The 18,793-nt window shown below is 40.9% G+C and overlaps 1 protein-coding gene across 4 annotated transcripts in view; it reads right to left on the bottom strand.

The window, feature by feature from the left end:
• The window catches only part of CHD7 (chromodomain helicase DNA binding protein 7), a 124,580-nt gene that overhangs the window by 88,466 nt on the left and 17,321 nt on the right, over positions 1-18,793 (bottom strand). The window lies entirely within an intron of this gene.

Genomic DNA, 18,793 nt, shown 5'->3' on the forward strand with positions numbered 1-18,793 from the left:
CAAATAATAAAACAGTATGCACGTGCTCTTGGGGTGGGGAAAAATCCTGTAATGCGTGTTAACAGAACAGCTTCAGAGTGTTTCCAGGTTCGTTTTTTCACAGGAAGCCTGGTATGTTCTGAAATGCCTCCCTTTCCCCACAACTATTCTGTCTGAGTCTGCTTTTTATGGCTCAAACTAGCCCAAACTATCTTTCCTTCCTAGGACAAGAACTAACTATAGCTACAGAAATAAACTTGAAGCTGCTAGTCATCAAAGCCCAATCATACAGCAAATAAAAACAAAACAACTGTTGTTGAATCAGTCATTATTTAGTAGAAACTGTACTTGCAGACACTGACTTGCCTTTAATAATCAGCAACCACACAAACCAAGGTTTCACCTACACATACATTCACACCTCACATTTTGTTGCAGAGAAGGGATGCTTTCTGTCGCTTTGGAAGCAAAATGCCAAGTTGGACTATTTCAACTGGAGGCAATTTGTCCCAAACAAGTTTTAAGGAGAAAATATCAGCACATTCATTACACTTCTTGCAGACAAGAGGAGCTTCTACAGCATGAAGCAGAGGACACAAGGAAAAGCACAAGCATTTATCACTCCTCTTAAAATAGCATTTGAATGTCACCTTTAAAACTACACTCTTAAATCTCTTTAGTGCTCAGCTGGGATATTAACACTTATATTTCTAAACCACTTGAGGGTAAATTCCTACGAGCCACCTTCGTGTCTCTTAATAACTATTTCTTTTGATTTCATTTCCTTTATTAAGCAAAAGCCATCTGTAGCATTTCTCACCTCAATCAGTTTATTAAAACACGGCGTAAGAAAGCTCCAACAAAGCAAGAGAGCTTCCTTTGCTGAAGCGAGCTTTTCGCATTACACTGCTCCAGAGCAAGGCATTCGGTCACAGTGAAAATCCCTGCAGTGATTCAGGATCACCCAAAGACTTGTGACACTGCACACTGCAGTCAGGAGCTGGCAAAGCTGGGCACTACCACGTACCATGGGTCGCTGCCTAACGGAGCAGTCTCTCTGCTTGGAAATGCTAAAAAGCGCAGTGCACTGCTCCTGTCACCTCGCAGCCTCTAGCTGGCCAATATCAAACTTGAGATCAGTGGAGGATCTGTCTCTCCCCCAACAACTAAGCCTATGCACGTTCACAGAATTCTGGATGGGTAAGAATCCACGCTGATTTTCTTAACTGAGGTACTAAAATGACTAATCTTGAAGGCAGACATGCACTACCCTCCCGAAACTCTCATGAAGTATTGCAATAAAACAACCGAATGCCACAAGAATTCTCACTTTGCTCTTTGTCACAGACAAGCTAGCAGAGCATCTCCAGAAGCACAATTACACAAATGAGACACACCTGAATTCACTCTGCTTACTGTTTGTCAGTTGACAGGCTTCCAATAAAACCCAAGTGCCAGTCAGCCACCAACAGTCAACATCAGCAAACAGTAGTTAGGGCCGGCTACTATACCCACAAAACAGAGTTAAAGTAGGGTAAGGGTTGTGTTTAAACAAACACACCTCAGCTCTGCCCAGCTGACTGATATAGTTTGCATATCTGTGCTAGGACCTGTATGGAAGGAGATGTGTTCTGGGTTCCACAGCACAACTGCCTTCCTCAGCACACGGCCTTTATAAAGAAAAGCAACTATTCACGGTGCAGTTTGTATGCAAACAAATCCATCATGTAAATTAAGAGTGAAAACACTGTTTGCCACTATTTATGATTTCAGCTCAGCATTTTTATCTGAAGTGTGAATTGGTTTCATGCTTGTGCTGTTAATGCTAAAGCTATTAGGTTTGTAACACAGCACGAGAATGCATTTGAGAGGTTGTCTCCAAGCCATAGCAGTATTTCTTCACTTAAGTTTGGCTTTAGATTTATGGCTGCAGTCCTTTCCAGTCAGTCGTGTTCTCACCAAACCTTATTCTACTTCCCCAAATAAAAAAGTCACCCCCCTGATGTGATATACGGCCAACAGTGCACGTTTAACACTGAACGACAGTAGCAGCTACGGTCTGATCAAAACAAGCTAACCAGCATTTGATAAGAAAACAGCCAATGCTGGAGTTTCCCAGTAAGCTCACAACCTTTTATGTTAACAGGATAGATGCCTTCTAGATAGTTAAGCAGGTCACGCGAGTCACAGCCTTATCGTAAGTTACAATCGTTTCTTCACTTTTTCCACAATAAGCAATGTTATTTTCCTGCTTAAATCCTCCAGGCTTATTAAAAAAAAAACCAAACACCACCACACCACAGATGTACACAAAGGTGGGTCCTCTAAAGGAGTAGCTCTAGCTGAGATGTTCCCTCTCCCATGAGAGTAAGCATACTAACATCACGACCGGATCAAGACCAACCACGTAAGCTCAGCCCAAAGTGGTGTGGAATTTTTTGTTTGGTTTATCTATTTTTTTTTAATTGAACAGATTTGTGTATTATTATCTCTTGACTGTCCTGTAAATTAAAACCAACAGAAATTCATGAAGAGACGTCTATTTTCCAGGTACAAAGGAAAGACTTATCTGAATCAGGTAAACCGCTGACTAAATGTGAGAATGCACAACGAGAAATTAACTCACATATTTTGCTATGAAATTCTATAGTTTTCTGTTCCTGAACATGAGAGTTTGCATCAACCAGTCTGAACTCAGAGACAATGAATATATTTCCTTAACACTGCCCAGACAACCTACTCCTATTCAAAGCGATTGCACGATCCCAACCACCAGGACACAGCGATTGCTTAACAACCCTGTTGTCTCAGCAGACAAAGCTTACATTTACTCTAGTCCACAGCATTCCAGTCCCAAACAGCCAGAATTCACATCTAAGTCGTAGTTAACCATTGCTTGACTTAGTATATCAGAGCTCAGCAGCCTTAGGCAGCTTCCCACTTTTACGAGTGGAACAAAACCGGCTGCTGCATAATCATAACCCGATCTAGCGCTGAGGACACTAAAACCTGAATTTCATTAGCCTTGTTCCCAAGGCAGAAAGCAGCAGGTCCCAGCTTTCAAGAACAGGAAGCAACAAGGGCAGCATACAGACATGCCTGCCTTCCACAACGCCATCTGCACATTCTGTTCAGGCTATTCGTAAATGGGCAGGTCCCTCCACGTCCTTCTATACAAGAGATTTAGCACCATTTCTTGACAATCATAAAGCAAGTGAACAGGATAAACAGAATGTGTAAAGGCAGCTAATACCGAGTGCTCAAAGTTCTTCTTCCAAGTGAGACGTGTCATACACAGCTGATGTATTTACAGCTATCGGGGTATCTCAGGCAGAACTCTCAAGTACTTGACAGACACAGGATTTTTTTTTATATACAACGTAACTACGTATCTGTAACACAACACAATCAATGCTGAAAACAACATGCTGTTTTGAAGAATTAGGCCAAAAAAAGGCCTCTCCTGCTAAACACCAAAGCCATGCCAAAGGTCATTTTGAGACTGGAGCCTCAAAATGTAGGATTAAACATTAGGCTACTAAATCTGCATTTAAATATTTCATATTTAAACTGCTTTTCAAAACCACTAAGCTCCCACTGGCTGCTAGGGGTAGCAATTTAAGTATTTGTCGCGCAGGAGTAGATGGCAGAAAAAACAGGAACCAAAGAGATGGTCTTATTTTACATTTGGAGGAAAGCATTCGCTCAAAACTTCATTAAGTGTGTGAAACATCCTGATAACACTGTAAAAATGATGCTGAGAAATGACTGCTATGGAAGACAGCCGACGAGACTTCCACCTTTCAGCTCATCCACCTACGGAACGAGCAGCACTTCTGCCTGGACAGTTATGCAAGCAGTGAGCTGTGCACATGGGAAACACACCTGGTCTCCTGCTTGCTTAATGTTTCGTTCTCACTCTTATCACAGACAGCTCTCCACGCATGGTACATTCCTCTGGCATATAGATTAGACAAAATAAAATAGCAGATCTGTACACTGATTACAATGTGATTTTTGACTGCAGCTTCCAAAGAAACCATTCTGACTGCTTAAAATATTTTTTTTTCTTTATATAGTAAACACTTCAGAGAGTACAGCTGTGTTAAAAATCAAGTCCATATAGTTTGTATCAGATCAAAGGATGCCAGGAATCTTGCTCCTCCCCTGCCCCAGGAAAGAGAGAACGGACTTGCAAGGATGAAAAAGAATGAACTCAGGCGATTTGAAACATTCTGCCTTTGGTGGGAAGAGACAGCAAATACGGTATAAGCATTTCTGAGGAGTTTAATTTCACATCTGTCTTAGTAATGCCCAGTTAATTAGCCCTTCACAGAATACACGTCTGCAGTATCAAGTTTAAGGCAGTCAGTACCTCCTGTTAAAGCAGGAATGGAAGACAGGGAAGGTGGAATGAAAACTTCATGCACCTTCCCTCAGAATCAGCTTTTGCATCACACGGAGTCACCTAAACAACATGAATGTTACTCAGCAACGTTTTGGGGACAAGAAATCCACTGAATCTAAATTTCCCATACAGCATTTAAGTAGAAACTAGACCGCATTTTATTTCCCTAACGCATCACATACTTTGGCAAACAACAGACTTTTAGAGAGGCAACTGAGGGCACAACAACCTTAGAACATTTGGCAGCTTGCTGCTGTCAAGCAGCTGATGCGGGAATGACCAGCTAGAGTTCAGCCTGTGCCACACATTTGGAAACAATATCCTGCGTCATTCAAGTTCACAGCAGCTTTGATACAAGAACCATAACAGCATCATCGAGGAGGAGGATGATGCAAACCCGTCCAGCCCAGTGTTACAACACACACCGGCAGCAAGTTCTGCATTGCCACGGCAGCGGGGCTGCGAAAGCTGCTCCCAACATGGGGCACTGCTAATTTTAAACCAGCACCCACAGCAAGCAGCCACCAGCACACGCTTCTTTCCAGTCTGGAACACAAGAAAAAGGGAAATGCATTAACTACTTGTATTTAAAGCGTGCATCTGGGGATTTTTAATGAGCCAACCAGGGCGGGGAAAAAATTGTTTTTACGTTTAAGTACGCTACAAACACGAGGTGGGGGTTGGGGGGGGTGGAATAAATGAAGCCAGAAACATTTCAAGTTTTAGCTTTATGTGGGTTGGTGTTTTAAAAGGGCTTCTTTGGTCATACGACCACCAACACAAGGTTAAAACGCAGGCGGGAGAAGGAAGTGGTTTACCTAAAAATAAGTCCCAGATCAAGCAAAAGAAACAACTGCAGCCACAATATATATATATTTCGGGAATACTTTTATCGATACTCGGTAGCTGTGTCGTCTCACAATGAACGCTGTGAAGAGGAGCAGCGAGTGCCACGTTAACGCACGGTCCACCGCGAACAAAAAGCCCGAGCAGGACCCGGGGGGGAAGCCTTATATTGCCGCCATCAGTCACCAGAAATCTCCTAGCAATTACGTCCCCTTATAAAGCGGCCACTAACCCGGCCGAGGATCCAGGAGGTGTGGCCAAGCGGCGACCCGCTGAGGCGCTCAACAAACACCCGGCGCAACGGATGCCTCTTGTTAAGGGCCGCGCTTTTTGTGCGCCCACTGCAGTTGTCACTGATTAACCGACTGAGCTGGCAATTTCCTACATTCTTTTGCATTTAAAAGGGATCAGAGGGGATGCGGGCCGTCCCCTTTCATATTCCGGGAGGAGCTGGAGACGGCAGCGGGTCGGGCAGGGCCGGGGCAGCTCCGGCCGCAATCCTCCATGCGCACAGCCCCCCCCCCCCCCCCCCCCCAACACCCCGCTGGGGCACGCAGCTGAAAATAATTTTTGAAATCGGGCAGGTTTTAAGACTTCATGGTTATCCCAAAAGGCTATTTTCCAGCCGGGGAATTATGGGCGCTTGAAAGTAGCCAGATCCCGTATTTTACTTTACCTGCTGTAAGGCCAATACAGTCATGTTTCATTCATAGTTTATGAAGTCTGAAAAACCACTTGATGAAATTACAGTCTCCCCGTACCACACATGGTATATTTGTCCACGTATATTCTATAATCATTTCAATTTATGACTTGTACTTAAGAGTCATTTTCCTGTACATGTGTTCTTCATAAATACTGGGAGATCACAGCATGCATTTGTACAGGAACCACATATCCACACTCATTTCTGTGAAGATAAATACACCTTATATATCCAAAGTGAAAAGCCAGAGTTTTCACAGAACTAAAGGCAACATATTTCAGCATCACGGAACAAAAATGTAGTTCCCCTTTATGCTCTTTACGTGTAGCAAGATGAATCATCCTACATCTGAACTTAAGACCTCATTCAACTTCTAGCCCCGATGGTAATTCTTGCCCAGTACATTCAACATGCTGCCTCTGAACCTTTCAGCAAATAGAATCAATACATATTACATTGTCAAGGATTACAAATTTTCAATTCCACACCCCCAACCACAAAAAACAAACAAACACACAAACAAAAAAACCCAACATACCATCAATATAAAATAGACTAAATACTTTTAAGTGAAATCACATACGATCTATTGGATTTTACACATTTCCCTCTCAGATATTACAGATCCCTCTTTTAACAAACACACTAATACAGAATTATTCTTTATTTTCTCATATGCAATAGAGTATTTAAAGGTAGCGCTATATTATTTCACTAACTTTAAGCCAACCATAAGGAAAATGGGTTTGGGGGTGAGAGGAGAAGATGGTACACTGCTGGAGAGAATACAGTAGATGGAGTAAAGAGATTTCAGGACCCTTCATTTACTGCCTGGACTGATGAGTGGGCCCACCTATTTCCCACAGAATACTGCAGCTGACGTACAGAACAAATACGAAAGCACTTTCCATACCTACTCCTTATTGGACTACTAGCTTTTAGTAGAATCATTTGAGTTGGAAAGGAACTTAACTTAATCTAATCCTACTCCCCTGCAACAAACAGGGACATCTAGGCATCTAGAACATCCTACTGTTGTTTTTTTGTTTGTTTGTTTGTTTGCTTGCTTGTTTGTTTTGTAAGAAAGATATGTCAAAAAGGTTGTTTATTCTTAGCTTTTTGACTGGGAACAGGCTCTCATATGTCTAAATTAAGTACGATTTTGTTGTTTTTTTTGTTTTTAACATGACACCTGCCACAGTGATCATCAGTGATAATAACCACTTCATAAGTGACTACACCAAGTCGCTCTCAGCAAAAGAGAATGACAAAAAGAAAGGAGCTTGAAACTCCACAGTTCTCAGAATACAAGACTAAGATATTGAAGAATAAAAAACTGCTACCTTCAAAGTTCACTTATTTCCTACATTCCTTTGCCTCGATCCACATTTAAGCACAGAACAGTTCACAGAGTGCATACACACAGAGAAAAAGTTGCCTACAAGCATGGGCAATCCTGGCAGAAGTTATACAGTTGGAATGGGAACTGCCATATCAGCGCAATTGGGTCTTGTATCCATTGTAGCTTTTCTTTCTGGGCAGGACTGAGCTAGATTGCTTTTCCTATATAATAACCAGAGGAGATTCCAAACGAACAGAACCAAATCTTCTTGTGCACATCTTTAATAGGTCTCCAGTTTCTTCCTTACAAAGAAGGACTGAGGTGTTTTCAAGTGTGCTGTTTAATTGATATGCACTTCTAAAATGACTCCAACTTCAATGCAAATAAAGTCTTCCAGGGAAAAAATGTGCTATCTCACTCACTCCCATTTTGGCCAAGATTTTAAAGAACTTGGAAGTAGTTTGCAAGTCAAAGATAATTACTGACCCAGCCTCCAGAGCCATAGTCATTCAAGCTATTGCAAGCAGTAGAAGCAGCTGACATTTATGTGCCACAACTCCCAACAGCAAAGTTCTTGAGCTACCACCAGTTCTCCACAAGCTTTTCAGACACTGATGACAAGAATACATCTGTAGTGCTGCAAATCCAATCGTGGATAAGATGTGAAAGGAAGTTTTTACTCATCTGAAAACAAACTTGGAGGAACCTACTAAGAAACAGAACTAGTTTCCATCTTCTCTCAAAAAGCAGGGCTAAACTCAATTTTAAAACTAAAAGCACCACCTTCACTGTTCCTAATAACTTCATTTAAACTTAACCTTTCAAATTTATCAATCTTGCTGCATCATTTTAATAAGATTATAATGTTACAAGACCTTTTTAAAATTTACCCCATTTCCACAGTGCTCTCCCTTCAGCATGAACAAATTTCTGCTGATTGGAAAACTTCTGCAAGACTAAACTTTAGTGTAAAGGGATTTTGTTTGTTTTCTTGTTTTTTTCTTTTTTGGTTTTATTTTATTTTTCTATTTATTTTAAAGTAGGAAAAGCAAGCAAATTAAAAGCAATATTCTCGCTTTTTATCAAACATGAGAAATAAGAAAGCTATAAAGAATTTGTAACGGCAACGTTAAACAAAGATTATGATTTTATTTTCTTTCTGCAAAAAATACTCATTCAGAATTCAACAGCCATCAAAAGACCAAAACCACAAACCTTCACTCTGTGTTTCCCTTAAGAAGCAAACAGTAAATGGCATTCTCATAGCATCCCTAGCACATCAGGAAGTGGCCTCTCTCTCCCAGCACGCAAAGACTTACATCACCTTGAACCCAATATACACTGCACAGTTGAGGAAATAGAATGGATGAGGCTCTGCTAGAGATCAATTGATTTAGGAATCACAGGAATTGGCGTCAGATGGAATGCTTACACTTGTATAAGCGGATGCTATTTGGACCTACAGCTGAGATTCAGGTAACTGCTTCATTTATGATTCTTACAGAACAAAATTTAGCTCCTTGTCCCCCCTGTTATGCATCCTACGTAAAACTGATCATGAAATGAAAGTACTCAGAAACAACTTGAAGGGAGATGATAAACTGCCTGATGCCAATAATAAAACCTCCACAGTGAGCTTTCCTGACCAACTTTTCACATCACCTTTTTAATTATTTTATCTAATCACAGAGTATTATCCAGAAACCTAGAGCGCAGATGACCATGATTCTTCCTCTTCTACCCTGCTTAGCACCTGAAATCCACATGTACCAGAGAACAACCATTTCTATACTTAGTCTTGAAATAAGAGAAGATCACCTCAGAAAGTCACGTGTTTTATCCTCAACTGAAACTGTACCTTCAAAGCAAAGCAAGCAATGAAACATCTCTGTACCCTTGGATACTGTATAGCAGTTCTGAGTTTGGGTGAGAAGGCATTATTAAAGGGAAGAAAAAATATATACGTATTTATTTGAGAAACTTCAGTGTCTTATCACTCTAAAATACAACATGACTTAGTTAGATCATCCTTTATAGCACTTGGATGCAGGCTTTGTCAAACTTGTTGAGGGGGATGTTGTTCATCCCTCAAACTCAGTTTTCATGCCGCAGTGTAATGGATGTAAACAGAAGACACATCACCAACTGCACCTATCATACCTCCACAGCACCCAGCGCATTTCACACAGCTTACAAATGACTCAAGTCTGGTTCTGAGTGTCCAGGTAAGCTAGCTGCCACCTTCCCTTTCCAAAGCACCCCTCACAAGCCAGCCAAGCACCACTGCAAGCTTGGGTGACAGCAGAGGCTGCACTCTGCGCTTACTCAAAGGCTGATGCTAACACAAACTGGAAGTATTTACTTAATGTTATGGTTCTTGGTAATTTTTTATTCCTCTGGATGATTGATATTGTGCTTTTGCCCAGAGACATTGTGGATGCCCTATCCCTGGAGGCATTTAAGGCCAGGCTTGATGGGTTCCTGGCCAGTCTGATCTTGTGGCTGGCAACTGCGCCCACAGCAGGAGGGGTTGAAACTAGATGATCTTTGAGGTCCCTTCCAACCCAAGCTGTTCTGTGATTCTGTGATTGATTTCTGGCTACTTACAAAGCAACTTTCCAGGGTCAGGAGGCTAAGTAAGGTTTTGTTGATCAAATTCAAACCCTCACTTCTGAGGATATTAAGTCTCTTATTAAAAATAAAATAAAAACACATAATTGGTGCATTAAAAATCCTCACACAGCACTTCACTGACATCTGCCTGCCTGCTTAAAAGGGGAATTTCTCTTATTCTTTAGAGATCTCAAGATTGTAAACAGCAGAACATACAAGAGAGATTATTATTTTTTTTTTTTCACAACATCAAGATACTCCACCAAGAAACAGACTAACAGTCCTTTTCTGTCTACAATGAACACGTAATTCAATTTAATTCATTTAAACCGGGAGAGTCAGCTCCATGCTATCAGCGTGGTCCACAAATAGACCTTGTTCATAATCTGACAATTAAAGATTACTGATACAGCCATAACATACTACTTTATTCAGAATTGTACAGTTCATTTTTAATGTTTCATAACTATCCTCTTGTGTTCTTCACAACAAGGACAAAACTAGGTTCTTCTCATCTTCTAAAGCACTAAATGAAGTAACGGCATCAAAACGAGTGAATTTACAGCTAAATTCCAGAACAGTACTGCAAAAAACCTTTTTTTCCAGAGCTGAAGCCAACCAAAACAAGTTTAAAGATAGGGTTTCATTCGAGAAGGATGGAGAAAGTATATATCAACAAAGCACTGATGCAAGGAACATATACAAGATAGAAACCTATGTAGCACCTCTATTTCAAATCTATGACAGCAATATAGTCCTATCATTTATACTGCTGCTTTTTAATATTGTCAGAAAAGCAGCATCCATCTGTTACTTCACAAAAGACATACCACCCTTTATGACAACTGTTAGAAATGAAACCAAGTTATAGAACACATTCCAATATCGTTTTGAGAACTAGGCTGAAGATGCCAACATATACCTCAAACTTCAGATTTCACAGGGGCACGGAGACCGCCCAGCTTCCACTGCTTCTTGTAGCTTTCACTGAATGCAAACCCAGAGAACTACTTATTCAGTTGTTTAAAGTAATTTCCCATTTCTGCTGTACTATACTGTAGCTAAATAATATGAGAACCTGTCAGCTACAAGGACTAGCATACCAGATAACCCAACTCTTAAACCACCTAGGAAAAAAACTCAAAAAACACAAGTTGGCTTCTCTTTGACCCTGACTTAGCATCTTATGCTCCAAACCATAATAAGAGGCAGGGAGGGAGGAAGTTTTTTTTCTAAAAACACTACAGAGTCCCTTTCCTGATATCTCCATACTCACTGTCACTGCTTAGCTGAACTGCGAGTCTATTAACAGCATGAGAGCTACTCCTGAGTGAGCACCCAACTCAGATGGTGAGTCACATAACTACTATCCATCAAGAAAAGCATTCCTGTGTCATCGAGCCCTCCCCTCCTTGGTTACCATTTCATTCACTCCATATTTTTCAGGAAGGCAACACATTTCATGGGCACAGAGCTGCTTTTTTCACAGAACAATGTGTGACAACTGCATGGACGGTCAAGCATTAGCACAGAAAACCATTCAGAATTGTATTACACCTCCAATAATGCAATACATTCATTCTCCCAAAACACACAGTATTTTATTTCTGTATTATCTGTTTCCACCAACATCAAGCTAATAGATGCACGATCCCCAGCTAGAGAGAAATCAGAGTTACACACACATTGCTGGTTACCAGTGCTAATTTGAGGAAAACGTAGAAACTTTGCTTTCAGGAGAATGAGCATTAGCACTTTCAACATGCTCTGGGATTTCAAGTTGAGTGTAGGAATCATTAAAAAAAAAAATCACTTTACAGTAATTTTCAACTGGTTGCCTAACACCCATCTCCTAAGTGACTATCATCAAAACACACCAGTGACAAATTAATATTAAAACCCTTCAGTGAGATCACAGAACTCCTCAAAACAAAACAGCCCAAGCTGTCAGAGCACACTTCTCCCATATGCGGTGTAGCAGCAAGGGTCTGGAAAACAAAAGCTTTGCTCAGTTACAGAAATGGGTAGGTAGTAGGTGCATTCCTCGTTCACACGTAGCATTTTGAAATCCAAACCAACATCTAAACAGACTTAAAATGCCAACAAGAAGTACTTCCAAAGGAAAAAGATCACCTGAAAAAGGGAGGCTGCTTGCCTGCTTGACCAACCTGAGCAGGCAGTAGTACACACTGATGTACACAGGCGGGGATAACTAACAAAGTCTCGCGGTGTTCCTGCACACCAGTGGGTCCGAGCAGACCCCAGCCCTCCTCCCATGCAGGGGCAGCTGCAGGACAGGCCCCCAGCACTGCTCACAATATGGAGACAAGGAAGCACGTTCACTCTACAGAAATGAAAACATACCTAACAAATATTAAGATATCAGACACACATGTGCCAAGATTCTGGAGGCAAAGGAGAAGTATGTGAGCCATATTCTTAAAACCCACAACCCCTAATTCCCCAAGGTCAGCTCGGTGTCTGGTCCTTAGACGCCTTACTCAGCTCAGCAGATGAAGGAAACAGTTGCACCAGCAGGCCTCAGAACAGATGGAAAGCAGAGCAGCTGAGGAGAAGGGAAACGTCTGTGTGGGACGGAGGTGGGGCGTGCAGCCCATCCCTTCTCCCAGCTCTCGAGCTGGGCACAGCCATCTCTGAACTTCTGGCTGTGCCGGGGAGAAAGCTGAAGGCAGTGGTGATTTAGAGCCCCCAGCTTCCCATTCAGAAGACGAGGATGGCAACAAAGTCACACAAGGAGGACCTGCAAGCGTTGGGTGTGAGCACCTCAAGGGTGAAAGAGGAAAGCAAGCTTTGTGACGGATTAAGATCAAAACAGATCAAAGCTTGAGGGATGCTTTTCTTAAAGATGAGGTATTAGAGTAGCAAAGCAACACAGAAATACACACATAAAAATAGTTGAGGAAGAGGAAAAAACAGAGAAAGAGAGGAAGGATAAAAAAAAGAAAACTGACATATGGTACAATTATTCCACTACAGTTTAGATTCACAGCTTTACAACACCTGCACATTAATAACCATATTAAGTCATACATGATGTCACCACTATTTCCTTTCTCAACTTAGTTAGCTGTTAGGGGAAAACATCTAACATGGGTTTCCACACTCCTGGAAAGACAAATGACTGTCCAAGATGGAGATGAGCACACCATGCTGTTGTCTGGGGTACAATCTGCACCAAACCCTCAAGAGAGGCAAATGAACCAAGTACCTTAGGGACACAGAAACACTCCACAGAGATAGTTTTACAAAGTGGAAACAGTGGGTTTTGCTTTGTTTTTTTTCTTTTTTCTTTTTTAATCCTGGATGGGAGAATCTCCTGCAATCCTTTTGGCTCCTCGAGTCAGGAGACAAGTAACTAAACTGATCAATGTGTAAGACGGAAGCCCTCATATCAGAGCAGCAGATTAGTGTTAACCTAGATAATGCAAACAAAGTCATCCAGTGCTTGCAGAAGGCACATATAAATACACCATTTTATTTATATAAATATCTGCTCCTCACCTGGCCTGCCATGTAGGTTTAGACTTTGAACACTGATTATCAGCAGCTGTAAGCAAGCGCGGAGCCAACAGGGCAGCGGAAAGTTTTCATGACAGTTTTTCCTCCTCACTTATTTCTGTTCCTAACCACAAACAAGATGCCTTCTTTCTACTGCTTACCCCAAACATCTCAGTCTAACCATCAGAAGAACCTGCATCGCCACAGGGGCAGCAAACAGCAACTGTAGCACAAGGAAGAGGCAAGAGCAGGACAGATGCTTTCAAGCAGCACAACCCACTGGAGCAGCTCAAGTCTGTGCCACTCATTCAAGCAGCCTTCATGCCACGGTCAGGTACGTGGTTCAACAATCCAACTTGAAAAGCATGGCATTAAAATAAGCCAGGCATCTGCTGTATGGAAACAGGAGAAACCAGTGACTGGGTCTCCGCCATGACTTCCAGATTTGATCAAATTAGAATTCCTTTTTTATATGTGAAAATATATATATATATTTTGCACCGAACCGATTAGCCATGCAATCAAGTCAATACTGAGCACTATTCCAAACATGGAGAGGCACCACTCCTGCCAGCTTGCAGGGAAAACTGCTGACTGTGAGTTGCTTCGTACCAACATAAAGCTACAGTGAAGGATGCACAGATATTCTGGGATCTGACGGTAGAATTTCTTTTAGACATAAAATGTTATACCTCAGTGTGATTTAGGAAAATAAAGGTCATTTGTGAACGTTCAGGCTATTTGTCAGGAGAGTAAAAGGACAGGCTTCAGTTTAGGCCTTCCAGAAGCAGTTAGTGGTGCTCAGAGGACTGCCTCCAGCAGCTCCAACCAAGCACACACTGCTCCCTCAATAAATGGCTATTTTGGATAAACATGCTACTTAAGGGAAGATTATTTCATCCACATCCAGTCCATACCAAGGAAGCCTTCTGAACACAGAGAGGTAAAACTTCCTTAGGTTTCTCCTAATGCTTCCCTCGATCACATTGTAGTTGCCTGCAGCCTTCCCTAAATCCCCCATATTAAAAGCCTATTAGCATAAAATTGGGTTTTAGATATATTCCTTTCTAAAAACGTACTCACCCCAACATTTTTAAAATACAACCCCCTATTTGAAACACTTTTGTTCCAAGAGCTGACCATTACAGACTATTTTCTAGATATGGCAGGACAAATTCCTTCCTGTCTGAGAGTTTCCATGGTAATAAAAGTCCCCTTTAAACACATTCACGGTGGTTTGGGCAGGCCAAACAGGCAGCCTTTGTACTGAAAAGCTCCCTCTTTGTACTCCTCTGTGCTGATCCTGCACAAACTACCGTAAAAGTGTATTTTAGTGGAGGCAGAGTAAAACTAAGGCTCACATCAGTTTCACACGACAACTGTTTATTCCACAGCACAGACGCAACCCTCTAGAAGATTCCCTTCCCAAAGAATTTCAAGTGGTTGAAGAAAGCAAGATACAGGCCTATCTATGGCACATTTCAAGCAGCCCTAACCCAAGCAATTTTGCCACTATTAAAAAAAAAAAGCAGAAGTGCAACAACAAATGTCCCTTTCTCTTCCCCACTCCCCATCCTGCAGCCTCATTTCTGCTTGGAGATGGCACAGTTGTGCCAGTGCTGGCATCCCCTGTTAAAATGGGGCAATCTTAATTGACACGTCTGTAACAACGTGTCATGGGAAAGGACTGGGATGATGACCTAAAATATGCTTTAAATATGATATTTTAAGAAACAAACAGAAGCACAAACTGTTCTAGAATGCCCAACAAAGAGACTCTCTTTAAATTTCTACCTGTTCACATTTGTACTTCAGCACCTTTGAGTACTAGCACAGATTTTGACACAGGTTTTGGACCTAAAGGAGCACTCTGTGTTTCAAGCCTACATTTCTGCACGTCTCAGGTTTTTTTTTTCCCCAGTATCAATGCAGCAGTCCTACAGAAGCTGGACCAACTCTGCAGGCAATAAAGTCTCTTAAAGAATTAAAGTTTCATGTGTATGCTTGATGACTTAATTCACTAAGAAAAAGATTTCAGCTGTCCTTTCAATTTTCCTTTGTTAGCTTTCCAAAAATCGGTATGCAGATTTCATTTTAGATTAAAAGCTTGTACATCCTGATGAGTTTATTCTCTAGATTTCAAATAGTGTACGTACCCTTCAGACATCTCCTCAAAACTCTTAAGTGCAGCTCAGTTCCCAAGCCAATCTTTCTCCACTCCGGATAAAATAAGGCAGAACAAACCATAGGCATCTGACTTGCACAGTCAGTTTTTCCTCCATTCTAGTTAAAACTGAGGCTTTTTCTTCACCTCACCTTGCACAAGTTTCAGGCACAGCATATATAGTCTCTAGTCTTTGCTGTGGAGAAAATGCATGATCACGTAGGAGCAGCTCAGAGATCAACATACTGCATCCTCTCTCTCATCTCAGAGGTTCTAACATATCCACCACCCCCACACTCCTCTCCCATCCTCTCCCCTGTTTAACCCATTTCCCTCTGGGTGCCTCCATCCCCAAGAGATACCATCTTGATTGAAGAGACTCTTTGGCTCCCAAGAGTTGAAGGAGTTTGTATGGAAAGCATTATCCAGACGAGTGAAAAAGCTGTCCTGTAATCACTTTCACAAGAGTTAAGAATGAAAATGCCCAATCTTTGTCAGATCTGATTTACAGACATTTAACCTTCCTTTCTGGTAACAGAGGAAACAGCCTTACAACTACAGCAAGTTGGAAACGATGGGAGGCAGTCCAGTAACATTTCAGATAGACAGACTGTGCAGAAAGGAGATGTTTCAGAAAAGCACACAATGCAGAACTATTTGGATCCCATAAAAGCAAGCTATAGCTGTAACTGTGTGGAGGAACTTTGGAGTAGGCAGGTTTTGAGAGGACAATCATAGCAGGTACAGAAAATCAGAAGAAAGTAGTCATGATAAACCTCTTAAAACAAGGGCTCTAGTAGCACACTGACTACTTGCAATTGAAATATATATGTGTTTTTGCTTGAGCAACAGCTAGCAGCCTTTTTTCAATAGGAAATTTCAGGAAAAGAAACCGAACAGAATTTGTTTTGGTTGCCAGCAAAACCCAGTCTATCGCTTTCGTTGAAACTAGTCCAATTTAAACAAACATCAATACAACATCCCACATTTCTCGTGCTAACAAATCTTATTAAGAATACTTCCACAAACACACGGCGCTGCTCAGTTATTAACAAATAACATTTCTTATACAGTCCTTAAGGATTATTTATAGTAAATGCATGTACTTCAGCAATCCAGCTACGAATTTATCTCCTTAAACAGATGCAACTTGTTAGGTGATTCTCGCTGTAGGTTGCAGCATCTGTGAGTATGTTTAAATTGCCCTCAGATTATGCTTTATCAAGCTACCATGCTGATTGCAAGATAACGGAATATAATCAGAAAAAGGTAAACTGTAGCCTCTATTTCTTATGCATCCACTTCTTAGAATCAGTCATCATACAACAGAGATTTCATTACCACCCTGTTCTGACAGAAACCAATATTAATTATTATTTGAATTAACCTTTGAGCCGTAGTTTTCATCAGTACTCAGTAAAGACATGGACAATTTCTAATTACATTCTACCCTCATTATAAGTCACTAGGCTGTAAAGCTGTATCTGACAAGACTACCATACTTGGCCTTGAAATGCTTTGGACTTCACTATAAATCTTTCAGAAACACCTAAGAACTCATCGAATGTAAGAGCTATCGCACAGGATGCTTCTCCAAGGATACGGGAGTGTTTTTAAAGGGATACCAACTGTGATAGCACAATCTGCAACACCTTTGCTGGAGAAGAATAAGCTATTGGTGGCTTTATTATGCAGCTCCATTAAACAGGGCATATCTTTTACCTAAACTTAAGGCAGTGTATCTGCTAAGTCTACCAACTGCAGTTTCGCAGTAATCATCAACCAAACCTAAATTATACTCCACAATATAACAAAAAAAGTGACAGTTTAGTCTGTACTGTAGGCTATACTTACTATAGCCCAGAGAGAGAAAATGCATTCAGAACTCAGTTTGCTCATGAGTAAGAAAGATGGATTTTTCAAGGTCATAAATGGAAAGTACCCATTAATAAATATACAGATTAGTGCAAGAGAATATTTCTCCTCTAAGTTTTCAGCTTTTCCTCACACAATCACTTCACTACAGTCAGCTAGTTAGCCAAAATATACTAAAATACATACACAGGGAAAGCAAATGCCATTTGGAAAACAGGTTTCCATCTTTGGCTACGCCAAATCTCTTGAACAAATCAGTTAAAACTTCTAAACGAGTTGCTGCGTGACTTCCACAAAGCTGATATTTATGACTAGCTCCAAATGTTCCAGCTCTGAGCGGAAGATGGTTTCATTTGAAAGAATACCAGAGACTGGGGTCTATCAAGCTTTAAAATCAGAACTTGACTTAGCTACTGACGTATTTCAAGATTTTGCTTTCAACCTTCCACTGCTAAAAATGTTTATGTCTTAAAACAGAACTTAAAATTAGTTTAATTACAGTGGATGACCTAGAACTGGACTAAGATGTACCACAGATTCAAGTTTTAAGTTTGTTCATTTGCAAACCACTTTGTAAATGTCCTTAATTGGACCAAAGACCTAAGTAACAAACATTTTAAAGAGAAATCATGAGACATAAGGAAAAATCCAATATAAAATTAGAAGTTACACCTAAAACACACGCTTTATTACGTGCACAACTAATTACTGATTTCATATCAGTTAATGTCCAGCAATCTTGTAATCATGTAGGGCAAGTCACAGACCATGACAAGAATAGCTAAATAATATCAGGTTTATCACAAGACAGAACAAACTAACAGATTATAGATCTACTGGCTTTTGAGAAAGGCCAAGGACCATGGATGGGACTTCAGTCTATGAAAATGAACAGTGTTTGTAAGGTTGCTGTCACTGGTATTGCCAGTTCTAAAAATGCATCTATTTTAACACAGAAATTGTGTTTCTTTCTTTCCAAGCAGGGTTACCAAGATCACTATCTTAATTATGCCCACACATTCTTAAATTATCCAGATTCATTTACCTTAAAGCCCCAGGTTGTCCATTCAAAAACACAAGAATTGGCTGTAGGAATGTGTTGCTGGGTTTCTTTTTTGCCCTTGACATTATTTGTTTTTTAAAAGCTATTCCAAGTTCACATCACTTCTGTGTTACAGCAGTACCGAGCTGAACATTCAGACAAACTTCTCTTTTTCTTTTAAATGTATAGTAAAAGGAACATATATTAACTGACAGTATTATTATTCTGCTCCCCCAGCTAAAAACGCTCAAGTGGTACCTTGGCTATTTCTTTTCCAGATGTAAAAAGGGGAAAGAGAA

This window comes from Cyrtonyx montezumae, unplaced genomic scaffold (genome assembly GCF_038088225.1).
Source record: "Cyrtonyx montezumae isolate F1298 unplaced genomic scaffold, pur_monq_1.0 scaffold_8, whole genome shotgun sequence".
In the NCBI taxonomy this organism is placed as follows: Eukaryota; Metazoa; Chordata; class Aves; order Galliformes; family Odontophoridae; genus Cyrtonyx; species Cyrtonyx montezumae.